The sequence below is a fragment of the Malaclemys terrapin genome, chromosome 9, assembly GCF_027887155.1.
Source record: "Malaclemys terrapin pileata isolate rMalTer1 chromosome 9, rMalTer1.hap1, whole genome shotgun sequence".
Classification (NCBI taxonomy): domain Eukaryota; kingdom Metazoa; phylum Chordata; order Testudines; family Emydidae; genus Malaclemys; species Malaclemys terrapin.
In genome coordinates this window covers 32,514,102-32,536,637 of record NC_071513.1, presented here as the reverse complement: position 1 = coordinate 32,536,637, position 22,536 = coordinate 32,514,102, and the positions used below count along the sequence as shown (strand labels likewise).

The window sequence follows — 22,536 nt, the reverse complement described above, 5'->3', positions numbered from 1 at the left end:
CTAATTTCTGTTCTTGCAGCACTGCAACGTGTCCTTCCACTCAGTCACTATTCTAGTCTTGTTCTATAATCTAGTTATTCAAACAAGATATAGTTATATTCCAATACTTGCCCTAATTTACAGTATGCAACCATTCACTTGTGTACATTCACAAAACAAATTAAAAAATCAGATCCCTAATTCTGACTGCTGAGCTGGGACAAGTAGTTGCTGTATCAACTAGATAGTTTATTGCGATATGTTTTAGGCTATTCTATACGTAGGTTCTAGCCCTGCAATCTGGTTCATGTGGGTGGAGCCTTGGACCTCTATGGACCCCTGTTGACTTCAGTGGGACTCTAAGCAGCTTGCAAGATAGGATCATTTTTCAGCAAGAGTAAAATATGTTGGATGTTACAGTAGTTCCTGTTTAAACTCTTTGCTAAATAAATCCAGTGATCTTTTTTTCAACTAAGAAAAAAAGACGTATATAGATTTTAATATGTATGGGAGAGGTTTGAAATAAGAATGTGGGTTAATAGTAAAAAGTGGATGAGTAAATTGCTGAGAACATAAGTTGCAAGATGAGTTCTAATTACTCCCTTGTCCAATAAAATAAATATTGCCTTCAGAAAGACAAAATTATAAGTTATTTTTAATGTAATCTAACCCATCCTCCAGCATGTCCATGATGGTGTGCTGAATGGAGAACCCCATCAATGCTGGTTGAGTCTAAATTTGACCTAATCCTCTCTAGAATTAGTGCATGTCAGTACCAAATAATAAAGAGGAACAGATGCCAGGCTCATATTAAAGAAATTGTGAGTCTTCAGGGTTGGGTTTTGCAGTAAACTACTTCTGAGGGCAATGTGTTGAGACATTTCTGTTGATCTCTTTGACATGTATTTTGGTGTTGGAGAAATCTTTAGTGCAACTTGATTGTGCACTGAGGAAATGATTTTTTCTGAAAACGAAAACAGTGATGGAAATATCAAGAAGTTTGAGAGGAGAAGCCAAGTTGTTTCAATGTTCTCATTTTCTAAGAAGCTAAGAGAACAGAATATCTGGCCTTTAAAATGAAACAAGCAAGCTATGGAACTTAACAAACTACCCAAGCCTAGAAAGTAGCACAGTGCTACTAATTACATTTTGCTACAGCATTATAAGCTTGTCAAGACATTAAGTAAATGAGAGACTACAATCAAGTCAGTAAGTACAAACCTGTAAGGACACAAGAGAATATTACAGGCTTTTAGGAAAGGAAAGATCTTAAAAATAAGTAGTGACTATTCTCTGAAATACAGTCAGGTAAACTAAAATATTTCTTGATTATCTTTTTTCCAAAAAGAAAAAGCAATTATGTTAAAAGAATCAATATCTCATGTAAACCTAGTATTGCAGTGATAGCCTAATTGTTTTGAAGCACAATCATTGATACTGTACTTTTCCTCAGGGAGACAGGACAACATGCAAACCTGAGATGTTTGTAACATCTTGCACAATGGTCACTCTTACTAAGTCAATATTTAAAATAGTGACCACAGCTGCTATTCTCCCTTAGTATGGAGGAAACCTGTAGTATATCAGATATTCACTGAATGGTGATTATTGCCAAATGCTATTTTTTTCCAGTTATTTAAACTGAAGCACAGAGAAGTTAAGTGACATCCCCAAGGTGAATCAACTGGGGTATGAACTCATTATTGCTTCTAGGATTTAAAGTGTGATGATTAATTAGGCTTTGTATCCTGCAAAATGAAAATATCTTCACAAGTGATTGACTATATCACCTGATAAGTGAAAAAGAATGCAATGACAAAGTGCAAAGCATTAGATATATCATATAATTTTGGCAATCCTATCCTCACTGCTGCTTGTCATTCAGCTGTTTAGACCTCTACTTTCCTTTGAAATAAAGAAAATCATAGAATATGCAGTACAGTAAAGTATAGAATAATAAAAAAATAAGGAAAATGCTGTTTACTCTTACAATTATTTTAAGGCAGTGATGAAAACCTCAACCTTTGAATATTGCATACTGAACACACAAAATGGGATTGTTGATTTTTGAAGGTTCAGTAAATTCCATGATTAACTAAAGGAAAATTCCTGAATAAACTAAAGGTAGCAGATATTGAAGTAAATATCTATTTGACACTACAGTAGAATACACACAAAAATATATATTGTACTTGTTAACAAGCAGCGATCTAGTATGTGTCCTAAGATATCAAACTATTTCAATACTAAAATTAATAAACATATTGTAATTTATTTTGAGATATGAGTCCTGCTAATGTTCATTTGAATGGGACTACTCCCATGAGTGAAGGGAGCAAGATTTGTCTGAAAATTTACAAGGAACTGAGACGTTAGTTCCTGAACATGACCTTATTTAGTAGAACAGGAAAACTAAAACCATTAAAATTGTTTTCTGCTGTTCTCCACAATTCAAACGTGTCTGTGAGAGGTATGCAACACATCTAAAGTGATTCCAAAAACAGGAGGAAAATCTAACCTAACACACTGCATGATTGTCCCACCTAGTACTTGTACTGACCCCATTGTCTTTCTGTGTTAAATTAAGAAACAGATGAATAAAAATTTCAACAACGGTGGACTGCTACAAACCATCACAAGAGCAGTCTCAAGAGTGATTAAATGTTATGCTAAAGTATCTTGCTGATGTTTATAATACAGATCAAGTGCAACACTCTTCTCTAAAACACTTTAAATTAACAGAAGATTATTAATGGGACAGTAATTTTTCAGAATATATGTCAAACAGTGATATTTTAGGTGGATAATAGTGACCATTTTGATAAAAATTGGAAAGCGACCAGCTATTGGAGAAGTGTTTGAGTGTTGGAGACCAGATGTGAGAAATATTCAGGAAACAAGTACTAGGTCTAATTCAAGGTTTACTAGATCATCAGAAAGTATGGAGAATGGTAGCATGATATGCTCTTCCTAAATCAAAAATGGAATGGTACTATAGACCTCAGGTCCTTCTTGTATAATGTGAAATAGTAGCTCAGAATCATTGATAGTCTAGTCTTTGACCCCTATCTTCATTATTCAATGCTTGTCCATGTACTGTGAAGAACTACAATCTTCATTTTGATGCTGGGTGATCAGTAATATTGAGGTGTGAGTAATAAACTTCAGGGGCAACTAAACTATTCAAAATATCGGCAAAAACAGGTTTTTCCCCTATTCCCTTTGCTGTAATATCTAGTTACACAGAATTCACTTACAGATAGTGAAGCAAAAGGAAACTGCTACTCTATATTCTGCAAAGTGATTGCTGAGCATTTAAGGCATGATCCAAAGTGCACTGAAGTCAGTGGAAAGATTCCCCTTGACAATTGCACCATATGTAAGAGAGCAGTATGATTTCTCAGAGCTCCAGTAGGAAACTGGAGAAAAGCCTGTTGAGAATCTTTGGGTTAAGTTTAGAAGCGAGAGTAACACGGGTGATGTTGTGGTGGGCGCATGCTATAGACCAGAAGGATGTGGTGGACAAGTTTTTTTTCGGACAATTAACTGAAGTTTCCAGAACAGATGCCTTAGTTATAATGGGGGACTTCAATCACCCTGACTTCTGCTGGGAGAGCAATACAGCAGTGCACAGACAATCAAGTACGTTTTTGGAGAGTGTTGGGGACAATTTCCTTGTGCAACTACTGGAGGAACCAACCAGGGGCTGGTCTCCTCTTGACCTGCTGCTTACAAACAGGGAAGAATTGGTAGGGAAAGTAGAAGTGGGTGGCAACCTGGGCAGCAGTGACCATGAGATGGTTGAGTTCAGGATCCTCAAAAAAGGAAGAAAGGAGAGTAGCCAAATACGGACCCTGTACTTCAGAAATGCAGACTTTGCTTCCCTTAGGGAACTGATGAGCAGGATCCCCTACTATGAGGGAGAAAGGAGTCCAAGAGAGCTGGCTGTATTTTAAAGAAGCCTTATCGAGGGCACAGGAACAAACCATCCTGCAGTGCAGAAAGAATAGCAAATATGACAGGTGACCAGCTTGACTTAACAGTGAAATCTTCGGTGAGCTTAAACTCAAAAAGGAAGCTTACAAGAAGTGGAAATTTGGACAGATGACTGGGGGGAAGATAAAAATATTGCTCAAGCATGCAGGGGTGTAATCAGGAAGGCCAATACATAACTGGAGTTGCAGCTAGCAAAGGATGTGAAGGGTAACAAGAAGGGTTTCTACAGGTATGTTAGCAACAAGAAAAAGATCAGGGAAAGTGTGGGACCCTTAATGAATGGGGGAGGCAACCTAGTGACAGATGATGTGGAAAAAGCTGAAGTACCCAATGCTTTTTTCGCTCTGGTCTTCACAGACAAGGTCAACTCCCACACTGCTGTCCTGGGCAACACAGTATGGGGAGGAGATGAGCAGCCCTCAGTGGTGAAGGAACAGGTTAAGGACTATTTAGAAAGGCTGGACATGCAGAAGTCCATGGGTCCAGATCTAATGCATCTGAGGGTGCTGAGGGAATTGGCTGATGTGATTGCAGAGCCATTGGCCATTATCTTTGAAAACTCGTGGTGATCGGGGTAGGTCCCGAATGACTGAAAAAAGGCAAATATAGTGCCCATCTTTGAAAAAGGGAAGAAGGAGAACCCGGGGAAATACAGCCTCACCTCAGTCCCTGGAAAAATCATGGATCAGGTCCTCAAGGAAACCATTTTGAAGCACTTGGAGGAGAGGAAGGTGATTAGGAACAGTCAACGTGGATTCACCAAGGGCAAGTCATGACTGACCAACCTGTTTGCCTTCTATGATGAGACAACTGGCTCTGTGGATATGGGGAAAGCAGTGGATGTGATATATCTTCACTTTACCAAAGCTTTTGATATGGTTTCCCACAGTATTCTTGCCAGCAAGCTAAAGTAGTATGAATTGGATGAATGGACAATAAAGTGGATAGAAAGCTGGCTTGATTGTCGGGCTCAATGGGTAGTGATCAACGGCTCGATGTCTAGTTGGCAGCCAGTATCAAGCGGACTGCCTCAGGTATCGGTCTTGGGGCTGATTTTGTTCAACAACTTTATTAATGATCTGGATGATGGGATGGATTGCACCCTTAGGAAGTTTAACAGATGACACTAAGCTGTGGGGAGAGGTAGATATGCTGGAGGGTAAGTATAGGGTCCAGAGTGGCCTAGACAAATTGGAGGATTGGGCTAAAAGAAATCTGATGAGTTTCAACAAGGACAAGTGCAGAGTCCTGCACTTAGGACGGAAGACTCCCATGCACTGCTACAGGCTGGGGACCGACTGGCTAAACAGCAGTTCTGCAGAAAAGGACCTGGGGATTACAGTGAATGAGAAGCTGGATATGAGTCAGCAGTGTGCCCTTGTTGCCAAGAAGGCTAACGGCATATTGGCTGCATTAGTAGGAGCATTGCCAGCAGATCAAGGGAAGTGATTATTCCCCTCTATTCGGCATTGGTTAGGCCACATCTGGAGTATTGCATACAGTTTTGGGCCCCCCCACTACAGAAAGGATGTGGACAAATTGGAGAGAGTCCAGCGGAGGGCAACAAAAATGATCAGAGGGCTGGAGCACGTGACTTACAAGGAGAGGCTGAGAGAACTGGGCTTGTTTAGTCTGCAGAAGAGAAGAGTGAGGGGGGATTTGATAGCAGCCTTCAGCTACCTAAAGGGGGGTTCCAAAGAAGATGGCGCTCGGCTGTTCTCGGTGTTGGCAGAAGACAGAACAAGGAGCAGTGGTCTCAAGTTGCAGTGGGGGTGGTCTAGGTTGGCTATTACAAAACACTATTTCACTAAAAGGGTGGTAGGGTGACCAGACATCAAATGTGAAAAATCGGGACGGGGCTAGGGGGTAATAGGAGCCTATAAAAGAAAAAGACACAAAAATCGGTACTGTCCCTATAAAATCGGGACATCTGGTCACCCTAGAGGGTGATGAAGCACTGGAATGGGTTACCTAGGGAGGTGGTGGAATCTCCATTCTTAGAGGTTTTTAAGGCCTGGCTTCACAATGCCTTGGCTGGGATGATTTAGTTGGTGTTGGTCCTGCTTTGAGCAGGGGATTGGACTAGATGACCTCCTAAGGTCTTTTCCAACCCTAATCTTCTATGATTCTATGATAGCTATGGGTTTTAGATCAGACCCTTGGTTTCATAGTCATCTGATTTCTAAGGGTGCTAGGAAATGACACTTTCTCCAAATTATTTAGGACACTATTATTTAGTGTCATTGTTCAGTGTGCCCCAAATTCTCAGTAAACAAAATATAGAGGTCACAATCTGCCCTAAAATATAGAGGTCACAGAAGGTAGTGGATTAATGATATGGATTATGTACAATGAATGTATTAGTTTAGTTAAAAAACTTCCATTTAATAGATTGGAAAGACTAAGTAAAAACAACAGAAGTATTTATCATTGTAACTTCTACCATGAGTTTTTATTTTTAACTTTCATATTCTGGAAATGTCAACTAACTGAAAGACAAATGCTCAGAAGCTACCAGTTAATGAATACAAATCTTGCCTTCTCAGTTCTGACATTAAATTATCAATTTATCATATTAGGATTTATTAGCCAGATCAAGTAAGGGGCTTATTTGATATAGTGCCAATTTGATACAAACATAACACATAATAGAGCTTGTAAAACACTTCTTAGTTTTATTTCTTATCATTTTAAAATTTTATAAAACTTTATGAAAAGTATTAGGAAATATTACAAGAATCTGCCAATATTGGATGAATATTTGACTTTGTCTGCCCTTTCTCTGGGTGTGAGAATAAAATAGAATTTATGCAAGTGATAAATGTGTGCTGTTTGCTTCTGTTTATTAAGTATTAATCTATGACTCTCTTTTCTTTTACCTCTGATAACCTGTGTGGAAAATTTTTTTTTTTTAATTTCGTTATCGGCTGAGTTTCAAAATCAAAGCTTGATGCAGCAGTTACTTTTATAAGTTTAAAGTAAACTTATAGCTTACAAAAGACACCAGATTTACAAACATTTATGCTTAAATTTACACATGTGGGTTGTCTCAGTGATTGAAATGATGGATGGCAACTCCCCAGTATCAACATGTTCAGCCATCTTGGTAACTTTCTTTTTAATTTGAGTCATGCTTGTGGCCCATGAAAGTGAAGTTGGTCCAGAACATAGTATTAGACCAACTGATTGATGGCAGAAGCCAGGTAGATAGAAGGAAGGGAGGATTGAGTGAGTAGGACTGTTTTGGTGCATAAATTAAGCATCTATTCAAGTGTGTGCAGGATTAGGGCTTTGAAGAATAAAGTCCCTTTTTTATCCAGCATGGGGAGCAACAATTTGAGCTATTCTGATTGCATTTTCAACTCTTGCCTGAAGAGCTTGCTTCTAGGGACAACAGTTTCTGTTCCCATCCAGTCTGAGCCTGTTTCCTGACATGGCTATATGGGATAACAGTGATGGTTTGTTGAGAGGGGTCATATTAAAACTGTGTTCCTGGAGCATGATATACCTCATAATAATAACCAATCTAGAGAGAGAGAGAGTAAAGATAAATCTAAAATACAGAAGTACATAAGTATAACCAACAGTAAAAAGCAAAGCAAGAATTAATTTGTGAATAGATATCAGTTATGTAGAAAGAGGTGAACTAGTTTCCTAGGCCTATTCCAAAGGCAATGCAGAGTTATCTAATGCATACAGCACTGGACTGGGTCTTAGGAGACTTGGGTTCTATTCCTGGCTCTGCTATTGGATGACCTGGTGCAAGTCATTAAAAAGAAATCTGTGCCTCAGTTTCACTATCTGTAAAATAGATGATAACTTCCTTTGTAAAGTGTGTTGAGGTCTACCAATGGAAAAAAAAAACATGAAAGAAGAAAAGTCCACCTATATTGAGATGATATAGATCTCATTTGGTGTAAATACATGTATATTTTGATTTAAACCTGAGAAAAGACCACAAGGAATGTAGTAAGAAAAGTAGGTCTGAGCATGAGGAAATTGTTAGACGGTTTGACATAGAACAGGAATGCTTCCAGCTAGTACCTATAACCTTCAGTTCTAGCCATAACTATAGCAGGTATCTTTGCCTGCGAGCAATTCTTCATGAGAAAGGTTTTGTTTTCAGTATTGAGTTCACTTTATTCTAAACAAGTAAAAATGTCTGTGTATCCATCTGGAACAACACAGAGATTAAAGATAGAGATCGGAAAATTTAGTGGTTACTTTCCATGGCAAATTTGTAGCATTCTCACAGCTGCAAAAGAAATATAACATTGAAAGGACCCCATTATGGAAATATATGAAGGTAAGAGACAGTCAATTAATTTCTGGTGTTTAGTGGAGCCAGCACAATAAGTAAATCTGAGAATCTCAATTATGTGGTTTGACTTGACACACTGTAAGGAAACCTTGTTATGTACACATATGAATGGTTGATTCATCAATAACTACTTCAAAAGAGTAAAGATCTGACTGTCACAAGAAACAAGGAGGCTTTGCAAAGAATTATATCTATATTAAGTATTTGGAAGAATCCTCTCACTGCGCTGAACACAACAGTTTAAACCTTGATCCTGCAGTTGCACATGAGTAACTTTTTGCAAACCTGAGTAGTTCTTGAGAGTTAAGTGGGACTATGCTGTGACTAAAGTTATACACCTGGTTAAGTATTTTCAGGGCCTTAGTCTCTATCTATCTGAGATAATTATACTGCCTTCATAGTATCTCAGCACCTCACCATCTTTAATGTAGTTATGCTCACAAATCCTTGGTTTGTAGGAAAGTGCTAATCTTCATTTTACAGATGGGAATTGAAGTGCATAATCTGTGTTTTGCTTAGGGTCATATAAGATGTCTGAGACAGAACAAGGAATTGAACCTGGTTCTGCCACAACCCAATCCTGTAGCCATTGGACCACCCTTCCTCCCACATTAATAACATGTAAGAGAAAACTTAGCTCCTTTTCTCTGCAGCACCTCTCTTTCTCCTTTTCTTTGGACCTCTGGGCGATCTGCATTGGCTCAAATTTAATTCAAAGTAGTCAGTAGGATGTTGTTGGGTCAAGAAGTGTTTTTTTCCTGGTAGATATCACTCCCAGACTGTTGAGTGTAAACATGTTTAAGAAATATGGTTAAATGAATAGTTCCCTCAGAGGGATGCTCTGGGGTTGCCAGGTTATTTTAAGTTCCTGGCAATACATTCTTGCCATGGTAAATTTGATTTTGTATGCTGATCTATCTCATGATCCTTTGTTCTTTGTCCATAACTATGATGGAAATAAGGGATCTATCTGTCCCTTGGAGAGAGAAAATATACTCAGAGCACCAAAATGGCCACGAATATTATCTTGCAAAAATGGAACTGTAATTTCTATCCAGTACAAGCTGAATAATACAGCAACTCTGGAGAATTTCCTTTTCTTTGTAAATCAGAGCTTTGTTGCCTTTGAGGAAATAGCATTCATAGGCATAGATGATTAAAATACTGTACAGAAGTGATAACCAAGAACTGTCATGGTCTATATGAGGACTCTACATGGTGTCATTTTTCTGATCCTCTTTCCTTTTTCTCCCCATCATTTTCTTGCTACTTAGTTTCAATTCTTGAATACAGCTGATGAAAATGGATTTTGTTTGTAATATGGGAATAATTGTCTCTGATTCGCTAATACAGTAGGGACCTGCCTTTCTGAAATACTTAGCACTTTAGAACTCCATTTGAGTCAGTGGGAGCTGTTTGGATAGGTACCTCTGAAAATCAGGCTCAATATGTGTCTCAAACTTATTTCCACAAAATGTATATTTTTATTTAAATACATGTTTATGAATGGGAGGAACTGAGAGAGCAGCTGGGTACCATTTTACAAGGTACCATTTTACAAGGGATCATGATGGGCCAAACGGGTCAAGCAATAGGCTGAGTTCACCTGTGGGCTGTTTAGATCTTGTAAAAACCTTATTTGGAGAATACAGGGAAGCAGGAAAGTTGTCAAATGAAACATTCCCTGCAAGCTTTTTACCAAAAACAAATCCTTGAGCATTTTCCTTACAGGGCATTTCTCTCTAGAGCGAGAGAGTCCTCAGAGGAATTTATTTATGGTATAATATTATTGAGTCTTAATGGTACATTGCATTTTTGTCTGATTTGTGCGCTGCTTTGCATAGACAGCCCAGCACACATCAGCATGGAACAGTTGTAGACTTCATTGCCTGTTTTACCCCATGACACAGGTATGTGTGCTGGGGCATGGTGCTCTGTATGTGGCAGTCTTTAGGACTGCATCTTTCTCACTTGTTTTCTCTGGTTTATCTTCCAACTTGTTAGGTCTGGAAAGTATGTTCTTTGGGGCTTCTAAGTCTTTCCATAATATATTAATAAAAAAGTGAGGACATGGTCATCCTTTTTAGCTTTTTATGTCTCCCTTTGAAAAGACTTTCCCCTTTATTCGACATTAGTGAGGCCTCATTTGGAATACTGTGTCCAGTTTTGGGCCCCACACTACAAGAAGGATGTGGAAAAATTGGAAAGAGTCCAGCGGAGGGCAACAAAAATTATTAGGGGTCTGGAGCACATGACTTATGAGGAGAGGCTGAGGGAACTGGGATTGTTTAGTCTCCAGAAGAGAAGAATGAGGGGGGATTTGATAGCAGCCTTCAACTATCGGAAGGGGGGTTCCAAAGAGGATGGAGCTCAGCTGTTCTCAGTGGTGGCAGATGACAGAACAAGAAGCAATGGTCTCAAGTTGCAGTGGGGGAGGTCCAGGTTGGATATTAGGAAACCCTATTTCACTAGGAGGGTGGTGAAGCACTGGAATGCGTTACCTAGGGAGGTGGTGGAGTCTCCTTCCTTGGAGGATTTTAAGGCCCGGCTTGTCAAAGCCCTGGCTGGGATGATTTAGTTGATGTTGGTCCTGCTTTGAGCAGGGAGTTGGACTAGATGACCTCTTGAGGTCTCTTCCAACCCTGATATTCTATGATTCTATGACGTGTGTGTGCGTGCGCATGTGTATGCTTCTGAATGTTTATGAGCATGTACCCAGAGCCAGGAAGTTGGGGGTATTTATAAATATATTAAAACATATTTATGTCCTCCAGTAGATACACTAGGGCTGATTCTCTTTAAGACCTAAGGCATAGATGAAGCTAAATTTAAGATTATGAGGAGTGTTCAGCTAATCAGTTTAACTTTGGTGTAAAGCTAGCTGACTTCTGTGGAGTCGTTTCTGATTTATACTGATGTAAGTAAAGGAACATTAGGCCCAAGGTGTCTAGGATTTGATCAGATTTTGCTGTCAGAAGTTAAAGTATTCCTTCCATTTTTTTTCCCAGGCATTATCCAGCTGTTGAGAATGTTTCATAGCTTTTCTACATGGTGGGGAAATGTACTCTTTTGGGGGAGTGGGGTGATTTCTAAAGCACAATATGTTGCACATTAATTGAGCTGTGTAAACCCTGCTGGTGCACTTTAGCATAGTATTGTTTCAAACAGCACTGTCTTAAAGCACACTAGGGAACCTTTAATTGGTCCACATAGACCCTGCTGGTGCACACTAATGTTCAACACATTAGTGATCTTTATAAATCATGCCCCCATATATCATTTTACCCCCACCATGTAGACAAGCCTTCGGAGACAAAAGGGTCCTTCTCAGAGGGAAGCTGAGGTTTTTAAAAAAATTACATGGATTTAAGCAACCAGAAGGTATTTCAGGTGGCTTTTCAATAGGGCTGAATAATGCAGCTTTTTATCAAACAAAACAAATCAGGACTTTTTCTTGTAAACAATGGGCTGATCTGCTTATAAAAGGATGGCACAATATGGCAATTCCCCTCCTCAGCCAACCACTCACCTTGCACTCTTTCCTCCCCAATAAATATGTGCACACATACATACCTTTCTGCCTTGTCTTGTGTTCCAAAGTAATGACTCATACTTAATAGTCTAAGCATGCTGACTTTCTATGCTGTTAGATGTTGTTTAGGGCACAGGCCAGGCTCTGCCATTCATGTGTTCCTGCTGTTTGTCAGTATGGCTACCTTGTTGTGTTTTTATAACCTAACTTTATTTTTGAGGAGTGGTTGTTGGCATCTCTCTCTACCTCCAGCTTGGAGGAGCAGCACGCTGCCTCTTTTTTTTTTTTTGGTCTGGCCCCTACTCTTTGGCCTTGACTACACTACAAAGTTTTGTATACACAAATTAAGCTGACTATCAAAAACTGGTATAATTACATTGCTTGTGCATGTTCACACTACATTCTGTCAGCAGACCGCATCCACCCTGGGTGCTCTAGCATCAAGAGTGGAAGCAATGCACTCTGGGTACCTATCCCACTGTGCTACTCACCACCTTCTGCAGCTAGGAGTTGTGGGAAGGTGGAGTGGATTGCAGTGCATCATGGGTGTGGGCTCAATGTCCATGATGCAGTTCTTTCTGTCCCATGATTTCATGGTCTTCCGACTGCAGTTCGTGGCATTTTTCAACAGCCCATGTTTACTGCGCACCCACCATCTCTGTATGAAAGGATGAATCTGGCACTGCTGTCTACATATCACAGATGGTCATGTAGTATATTATGAATATAATGGCTAACAGGGGTCAGGCTGGAGACTTTTGCCTAAATGCTCGGGGTCTTACTGATCGCCATATTTGGGGTCGGGAAGGAATTTTCCTCCAGGGTGGATTGGCTGGGCCTCTGGAGGTTTTTCGCCTTCCTCCGCAGCATGGGGCAGGGATCACTAGCAGGAGGGTCTCTGCCAATTGAAGTCACTAAACCCCAGGATTGTGGACTTCAACAGCAGAGTCCAGGGAAGGGGTAGGGATGATTTTGTGGCCTGCAGCATGCAGGGGGTCAGACCAGATGATCATAATTGGTCCCTTCTGACCTTAAAGTCTATGAGTTCCCAATCTGAACAGGAATCGGAGTTACCTGACCTTCATGTGTGCCAGGGAAAGAAACAACACCAGATTACTTTTGGCATTCACTGCCATGGAGCCCAGTTTCTTATAGAAGTGGCAGGTCTTCTTTGGCACAGCACCAGAGCGACCGTTTGCCTCCCTTGCTTTCTGGTACATCTGCCTCAGCTGCCTTATTTTTGTACATCCAGAAGTGCTGTAGCCCTTATCCAACAAGCCACAAAGAATCTGCCTGTAGGTATTGTAGTTCCTATAGCTGGAGCAGAGCTGGGACTGCACAGCCTCCTCCTTCCACAGTGCCAGCAGATCTAACAACTCAGGTGTGTTCCAAGCAGGAGAGCATTTGCTGCATGGAGCCACTGTGGTCAGCTGAGAATATGCCCTGGAAACAGGGCAGTGGAGTTTGAATTGCTGAGCAGAATGGTCAGGATGGCCATTTACAGTGACATAACCAAGCGCGGTGTATACACCGACACTTTGTCAATATAACTTTGCTGCAAAAAGCTCTATACCTCTTGTTGAGGTGGTTTTATTTTGTTGGCAAAGCAGGAGAGTGTTGTTGGCAGAAGTAGCATTGTAGTAATGTACACCACCACTGTTTTGTTGATGAAACAAAACTGGGTAGTGTAGACAAGGCCTTCGACCATTCTGGTTTGGGTCTACCAGGAGTTAAAACTCCCATCAGCATCACTCTGACTCATTGGAACACAAAAACATGTTCACCACATCACAGTGCAGTTCCCCAGGGAAGGCTACATAAAACTGAGTAATTTTTCCCTATCAGATAAACCTGATTCATTGCCACAGTAATTGCCCACAAATAGATCAGCAGAGAAAAGAGCAACCCATTACTCTGTGTGTTTTTTAGCAACACAAACCCTTGTTTAATTAAATTAGTTTTTCCAGACTAAATAGAAGATTTAGAGGAATTCTCTGTCTGGCTCCAGGTATAGATTATTGGTGGTTGCAAAGAGGGTTTCCACAATTTGTAGAACTATATGGGTGAGGTTTGAAAAAGTCTCAGCATGACAAATTGCTGAAGGTTCTTAACATAATTCCTCTCTGCTGCTGTCTTAATGTGTTTGTCTCCTTTTGTATCTTACACTTATATATTCCTTTCTACCATATGAGCCTGATTCTTACCTCATTCACTGGGGTATGACTTAATTAGCTTCAGTGGAACTACTCCTGATCTGCACCGCAATAGGGGAGATCAGATTCAGGCTCTAGATGTGTCTTTTGACACTATGCTTTGTCCTTTCCAGTGGCTAAGCTCTTTCTTTTGTCACTGGTGACTCTGCTCCTACTGTTTTCTATTCCCTTAGAAACTTTCCTGTTTTTAATTTGCTAATTCTCATCACTTTAGGTGGGATTCATGAAGTAATTAAGCATTGTAACAGGAGCCTAACTTTTAGGTGTTTGGAAAATCCTAGGAACAACTCTGTGTTCCACGAAGCTGAGTTTGGTACCTAGGCTCCTATACAATGAATGGGGAGAGAGAGGTGCATAAGAATGCAATTCATAAAAGCCAGCATGCTAAGCAGGGAGTCACCTAAAATAGCCAATGGGAGATGCCCATTTGAGAGGTATGTGCTAAGCCCCACCCCTTTCTCAGAAATAGGTGTCTAAGTCAAGCATCTCCCAGCAGTCCAATCTCTGCTTAGTGATCTGCAAATGGGAATCAGGAGTCAAGTGGCTTAGGCTCATAAGGTGTTTCTTGTGGAGATGAGTCAGGTGCCACCAATGATGGTGCTCATCTTATAATTTTTAGTCCAGTTGTTAGGCCACTTGCCTGGGCTGTGGGAGACCCAGGTTCAATTACCCTCTTTCTGCCATAGGGGGAGAAAGAGCACTCAGAAGGAGAAACCTTCTTCAAATCCTAAGGCCTGAGCTTTGGGATATTCTGGTCTGGGGCTCCCTTAATTGCCCCTGTTGAAGTTGTTTCATTATGGATCCTCCATTAAACACACCTTAGCTTTCACTTAGAAACTTGAATATCAGGAATGGTCTGGATAAGAGAAGTAAGAAGAACTCCTGAAAAGAGAATGATTATGCCATCCCCTTGTGTCTGCTAGATTCCCACAGGCCTTTTCTCAGCCAATATAGCACCTTTTAAAGCTTTCCAATATTTGTTTAGCAGAAGACACTGAACCAGTTCAATGAAATAAAAGAAAAATGTTCCAGTCTACCACAGTACCATAATTCTTAACTACATCTAAAGATAACTGATGCTGCTGAAGGCAAGGAATAACCTACTGTAGAACAGAGATTAGCTTAGTTGGTTTGAAAAATGTTGTTATCTTTAAATGCAGGAGCATTCAGGGACATGTGGGGAAAGTATTGGTTTTGCCTAGGTCTGCACCAAGTATTCCCCAGTGAGAGTGGTGGTTTCTAAACCTGATGCACACAAAACTGACAAAGCTCCCATTGAATTGAGTGTGTATGTGCCCTAATACACATCCCAAACCCTAGTCCCTTCATCAACCTCTATTTTAGAAAGAAGTTCTAAAATAAAGGATTTTTCATAAGTCCTGAAAAGGCTAAATGAGAACATGTATTATCACACAATATATGGAATGTTTAATTAGTAACAGTTCACCTGCACAGTGCTGGATTGTAACAGGATATCATGTGGGTGGGAACCAGCAAGAAGCCTCCCCTGGTGCATGCTCCAATCAGAATTCTAGTCTGTGTGTTTCTGGGAGCGATTTCTTTCATGTGCCCCAAGGATGCATGTGACTCTGCCCCCTTCCCTTTACTGCACTGGCCACAAAGCAGATCAGCACATAGAGGAGCAAAAGCCATGCTCACTTTAGGTGCCAGAGAGCTTTCAGAGAAATTCTTCCTCCCTTTACTTCTTTGTATGACTCCCCTCCATCATTTGATATGGGGATGTGTCTTAAGGGCACAATTCAGCCATTACAAGTGAAAGTGAAATGGGGTTAAGAAATTTTAGATTTAAAGAAGTGATCTGGCATATTGAATTAATGTTGCAGTAACTTAACCATATAGTGCTGAAAGTTAGTGACCTTACATATTATGGTACAAGTATCTAGATAGATTATGGGGTATAGGTTATAAACCATTAAATATCTTTTGTTCAGTGAGAAATACTATCACTATTGTAAGTGCCTTTAGGAAAATCCTTAGCTTGTTTAGCACTGTAGGGTTTGCAGTGAGTACACAGCTACTTTTAATGCTGCAGATAACACATTTACCGACTGAAGAATTCCACTTGAGATGAGAGGCTTTCTTTTGTAAACATTAATCTGAGCAGGAGATGTAGCAACTTCCTACTGTTTGAGTTTCCTTTAGGGACACTAACCCATATTTTGTAGGTAATAAAAATGCCACAGAAAGAGAGTAGACAAAATGCCATCCAATTCCTTAAAAACTTGTAACATGTTTAATAAGGAGAGTTGGGTTTATCTGTTTTCTCAATTAACAGCTGGTCCCATATGGGCAACCCTAGAGATTTCTGTACAATCACTTTTCACTTCAAGCTTCCCTGTGTCCTTCATTCTCTTAACTCATTCACGGCTCAGTCTCTCTCTCTCATTGAAATAAATGGGAATAGGTACGAGCCTTCAGCCTTTTGTTTTCTCAACTTTATAATGTCTGGGGCTGAATCTTGGTTAGCCTGTTCCTGCATTTGAGATCTTCAGACAGGGTGTGTTTAATGTAGCTTTGTCATTTTTGCAATCTTGCATATTCTGAGGGCAGGTAGAGGCCTGCCTCATGGCTGTTCTAAATCACACTTTGTTTCCCATTGCCCACTACGGGACCTGGGAAGCAGAAAACAGGCATATTGCAGTGCACCCTGGCATGCTCCCAACAAGGCCATGACATCTTCTCTGTGCTGGGGGCTGGGATCAGTGCCAACATAGAGCATAATCTAGTTCTTTCTGGGTCAGGGAGACTCCCTCTACTAGGCCCTGTTTATGCCCGCTTTAAGGCATCCTTATATTGACAGCATGGTGGGAAAAGATCTTAGCATGATGGAGAATCAGACCTTGAATAGTGGTGACAGTTACTGATCTGGTAGTGAAAGGTATTGTGATGTGGACACCTATCTGCTAGACACCAGACTGAGGCCTACGTACAGGATAGACCACCAAAACAATATTTTAACAAATTTCAGTTGCTACTACACCTAGCATAAATTGATCTGTTTCTTTAGAGTTAAGACTCCATGATCATTTGAACTCTGCAATCACCTAGCAATATTTCTTTTAAAATTTAATAGATTTTATTTCATTTTCTTTTTATTTCATATATATTTTTTTACCCCTAATGACTTGATTTCATTTAACAATTGAATCTTATTTTTTCCAGCTCCAACTTTTAAGCTCTGGAGAAGCCTGTCAAATGGCTTTGGTGACAGATTTCAGGGGATCACACCTAATACAGGAGAAGATTTCAGGTAAGAAATGAGTTTCTAAATAAACTTTAATTGTGTTCTGTGGGGGAAGAAGGGTGTATTAAATTGTGCACTGCTAACTCTCTGTGATGCTGTCATTTTAATATTGTAAATTATAAAGTGTTTAATGATAGAGTATGAAAATCATAGGCCATATCCTATCTTCTGTGAGTACTCAAACTTCCATTGGATTTCGGGCATTCCAGGAAAGCAGGATGAGTCTTCTGCTATTGTTGATGTGCATGTAATGGTCCCAGTGCTTATGAGCTTTGTGTGAAGGATGAACAAAAGGAATTTTCTTTTTTACCTGAAACCTCAGATAACAGCAAAATACATATATAATGTTTCATGTACACATTTTCCCTTGCCCCTATTTTTATGCTAAGAATGTTGTGAGATATTGTGTTAGAGGTGTCATCACAAAACTAAGCTATGAGCCGTAATAGTGTGAACACTAGAGATTCCACGAATATCGTACGAGGAGTATCAAAGCTGATTGGGGTATTATTGCATATTAACTGAATTAGCCAAGAAAAATATGGTTTTTTTCCCTTAGAGGATAATATGTTTTTCAGAAGCAACTACTTACAGCTCCTATAACCAGTTGCTTTAATTGTTCAGTGGTCAGGCAGCTAGCCCTGCAGCACAGTTGCTACACTAATTACTTATTTGTATGACAACACACCTTGGAGAGAAGAGGGTCTGATTCTCCTCTCACTGGCATTGGTTTTAAACCAGCAGAACGCTATTGCTATCAATGGAATCACTGCTGATTTGCACCAGCATGAGAGGAGAATCAGTCCAAGGATTTATTCATATGAATGTTGTTCTCAGGATGCATCTTCCTATTTTGCACACAGCTTCACAGCTTACGATGCATCCACTGAGAGAGAGAGATCTGTTCAAAGCCAAGCAACTGACACAATAAAGAAAGGTGCATTTTATGAAGAATATTTGTACTGGGCTTTAAGAAGCTGGAATAGGCACTTATATAGGTCTTTTCATTAAAAAACCACCAAGGAAACCCAACTTTCACTAAAGCTTTCTGCGGAATCAATTTAATAAACTACCTTGCAAAAAAGCATTCTACTCTGGCTAAGAAGTAAAATTCCCTGCAGGAAGAGACTTGAAGCTTGTCTAGGGTCATGCAGGAAAATCAAACAAATAGAAAATTAAATGCAAAATAATAATAAGCGTGTACATAGATACAGAACACCTTGAATCCAAGGTTCTCAAAGTGCTTTTCAAATATTAAGGGCCTTATTCTGATACCTTTATTCACACTGAGAGCATGTCTTCACTAGCAACGGTAAAGCGCTGGCCGCAGCAGTGCTTTAACGTGGCTGTGTAGTCGCGGCATAGCCCTGGGAGAGAGCTCTTCCAGCGCTATAAGAAAACCACCTCCACGAGGGGAATAGCTACCAAGAGTGTGGCTACCAGCGCTGGTGAACTGTCTACACTGGCACTTTACAGCGCTGAAACTTGTAGTGCTGAGGAGGGGGGGGGGTGTTTTTTCACACCGCTGAGCAAGAAAGTTGCAGTGCTGTAATGTGCCAGTGTAGACAAGTGCTGAGTAATACTTTTATTCCTTTAGTTGTCCCATTGATATCATTGGGACTACTCATTCACTTAAAATTAAGCACATTCATAAGTGCTCTTCTTGCCTGGGGACTGAATAAGACATTATGCAACATAAAGGTATTAAAATCTGTCCTTAATGACTAAGTCTAACACACCTGTAGAATATAATAGTAATATAATCCCAGATTTGCAGCTAAGTGAACTACAGTGCAAAGCTTGTGACTTGCCCAAATTCACAAAGTGAGTCATTAACAAAGCTGGAAATGGCATGCTAAAGACTAAGGTCCTGTTTTTGTGGCATGCCTCACAGGGCATATTTCCTTTCACAGCACAGAAGGCAGAGCCAAGGTGGTCAAAGATGCCACCTTTGTACCTTCTGGATTCACGGTTGCACTATACGATAGTCAATAAATTGATTAAGTTGCTCTATATGTTCTTTGTATGTTCAATTTCTGGTTCACTCAAATTAGGGTGTATGTGCTGCATGGGCTTTGTGCTGATCCTCTGCAGAGGGGTGAATTTCATTTTGCAGTGATCATACTGCCATATTTCTTTTGATTGGTATTCTCTTCCCTTCACCATACTGCAAGGAATCAGCAGAACCAGCATATGAGACTGCTTGAAAATGAGTCATAATCACTGAGATGGGGAGAATATAAAGGAACAGAAAGAATGAATGAAAGGAAAGAGAAGAACCAAGAGCCAAGAGGATAGAGAAAGAAAACAAAGACTGAATGAGGAAAAAGTGGGGGAAGACAGAGGAAAGAGCAATAATGGGGGAGGAGGAGCCAGAGAAAGAGGACCAAGTGACTGGGCATAGGGAGATACAGAGACCGAGATTAAGGAGGAATGGACATAAGATTATCTATCCATCATCTGTCTGTATAGGTTCTTATACAGGACACAAAGAGCATGGAAGTGGGAAGGACTAAAAAAGAAAGGAGCAATGATGGGACAGGGAGAAGAAAATAGTGTGTCCCAAAGTTTCTTTCCAAACAAAACCCCATCTCACACAAGGAGCAACATATTTGTAGCTCTAAGTCATTTTATCTCATCTTGCAGGTGTTAATTGGATTTTTTTTTCTTTCTACCTGAAGCAAGCACCTCTGCCTCTTTTGTCCTTTTTCTGCTGTGTATAATGTAACGCGGGCATAGCAAAGCTTTCTGAAATCTAAATTCATTGCTCATTTGTGACAATCTTCCATTAATATAGGATTATTTACATAAGGCAAAAAGGGTTTTGTAAAACAATCTTTGAACAGCGACATGGTGTGTTTTGAATGCATACGATTTTAGCAATGCATGACTGTACATTCTATATGAACAAGACCTTTCATCCTATGAAGATTTTCTGCTTGCCTGGCAAAGCTTGGAGTAAAGCTGAAATCAAAGCAGCCTTACTTAGTGAAGCAATTTCATTTTACCTGAAACACTGGGGCTTAAATTATAAGCTTCAGGATGACTCAGGAGAAGTAATACATGCATATAAACTACATAATTTTCTTAGTGTATTTTCACAATCAATATAACTGTGTGTTTAAAGTAGGGACCTTGGGTCAATCTTCTAAGCAGTGAATGAATAACATAATTTTTTATCAGAGAAAAGCTGCACTATGCAAATAATATCTGACATGAATATTTAATAGATGTACAGTAGGAAGTAATTGCCAACTAGTGGGGCATGCTAAAATGAGAGAGGAAAAAAATACTGAAATAACAAATCCTATCCGACTTTTGCCTATAACATTTTCTTAACACTAGGCAGTATGCTAGCAGTTGGTAGCCTATGTGAAATGAGTTCAGCAATCTCAGTCCAGGTCCCATATAGCAAATGATCCTATTAAATTGCTAGATGATTATTAGGATTATCTAATCTATCTATTGTTAAATATGTGCACAGCGAGCCCATGTTACCACATATTCCCTTTACTATATTATCATCTTTGCTCCCCAGTTAGCTCCATTTCTTAGCTATACCCACTTGTTGTATCTTGTCCTCACAAGATTGTAAACTTGTCAGATGAAGGACTATCTGTTAATAAGGGTTTATACAATGCCTTGAGCCAGGGGACCCTGATCCCATTTGGTATTTCTAGGTAATACAAGTAATAAATAGTAAATTATTATGATTATAATAACAAATGGAAGATCCCACCATGTTGAGGATTAATTAGTGTGCTTTGCTGTCAGTCTCTCACCATTCCTAAGGCAATGTGGGGAGGATGTCACAGAAATGGCAATATAGCCAAATACTTTATTCCTTTTTTCCAGGTAAGCTCCTCAGGGCTGAAGGGGGGCAATAAGCATTCCCTCAACCCTAATCCAACTGCTCCTTCCAAGAGCTCTGTCCCACAGCCACCTCTCTCTTTTGTGGACTTCAGTCTACATGGAAAGACCTTTGCAAAATTAGGAATTTGAAAAAAATTGGAAAGCATCCTTATTCTTTCACAATTTCTTCACATGATAAGACCAGCTCAGATCCTTGGCTGTGCAACTCATTGTGGGTAAAGGGGAAGTGTCATGCCTCCTATGAAGTCTGCAGTAGAGCTGGGTAGGAAACAGTTTTCGCTTCCTGTGAGAATTTTCGAAATGTCTAAAATTTTCCTGTTCTGAATCAGGACAAAAAATTGAAAGTTTTTGAAAATTTTCACAACAGAAAATCTCCTTTCCATCACTCCCTCCATCCACCCCCTCCCCCCCAAAATGCAGGTGGGGTGAATTGAAATGTATTCTTTTAATCATCTTGAAACATTTGATTTTCAATCTTTTATTTTATTTCATTTTACTTTTATGATAAATAAACTTACATTTCTAAAGGAAAAGTCAATTTAATCTTGTTTTTTTTTTTTGTTTAAAAATTGTTGAAATGGGGCATTTTGACAATTTCAAAAATCTTTTCCAAAAAAAGGTTTGAAACAGGGAATTTGCTGAAACCGACTTCTTCCCACGCATCTCAGTTCTGATGAATCAGGATTTTCTGAGGGGAAAAAAACATTTTGTTAAAGAATTCCTGACCGGCTCCACTCTGCAGAGAGAGGCAATGCTGCAAGAGCTGTTACATAGGGCCCCAGCCATTACATGGTCTCCCTACATTGGAGTGATTCTACTGTGGCCAAGTCTACACTGGCATTTGAACCACTTTGCACCACCACTGTGACCCAAAGCACCCTAAGTGCAGAGGAGCATCAGGACCACAAATTGTGCAAGTGGGCAGGAAAAGGGAATGCCAATGATGGCTTTTATATCAAGCTTCAATATTTCAGGTTGTGATTAGAAAGCCCTGGCTTTCTTTTACTTCATGCCCAATTTTCAGTGAAATAAGCTTGTGTTAATTAGAGGTCATTGGATGCTGAAATTCATTCCATCTTTGTTACACCATTACCACCCATGGGAGGCAAACTTTCTAGATTCTATAATGAGGATAATTACAGTGGGCTATAGTTTAGCTTAAGGCAAAAGCCTTAAATCAGAAGGAGCATGTTACCAGTAGCCTTATAATTGAGGTGAAGATCACAGACTGCCAAATGGTATGTACAACTTCAAACCTTCCTGTAAAAATTCATTTGGTGGCAAGGTGTATGGCTCATATTGGGTGGGGGCAGGGAAAGTGTAGATTCTCTCACTGAAGGCAGCAAGGCTCCCTGAT

The 22,536-nt window shown here is 39.9% G+C and overlaps 1 long non-coding RNA gene across 1 annotated transcript in view; it reads left to right on the top strand.

Annotated features, from left to right (window-relative positions):
• Positions 1-22,536, top strand: part of LOC128842780 (uncharacterized) — a 52,654-nt gene that overhangs the window by 10,196 nt on the left and 19,922 nt on the right. The window contains exon 3 of the long non-coding RNA XR_008446113.1: positions 17,225-17,312. This is a non-coding gene — a long non-coding RNA (uncharacterized LOC128842780). The remainder of the gene's footprint in view (positions 1-17,224; positions 17,313-22,536) is intronic.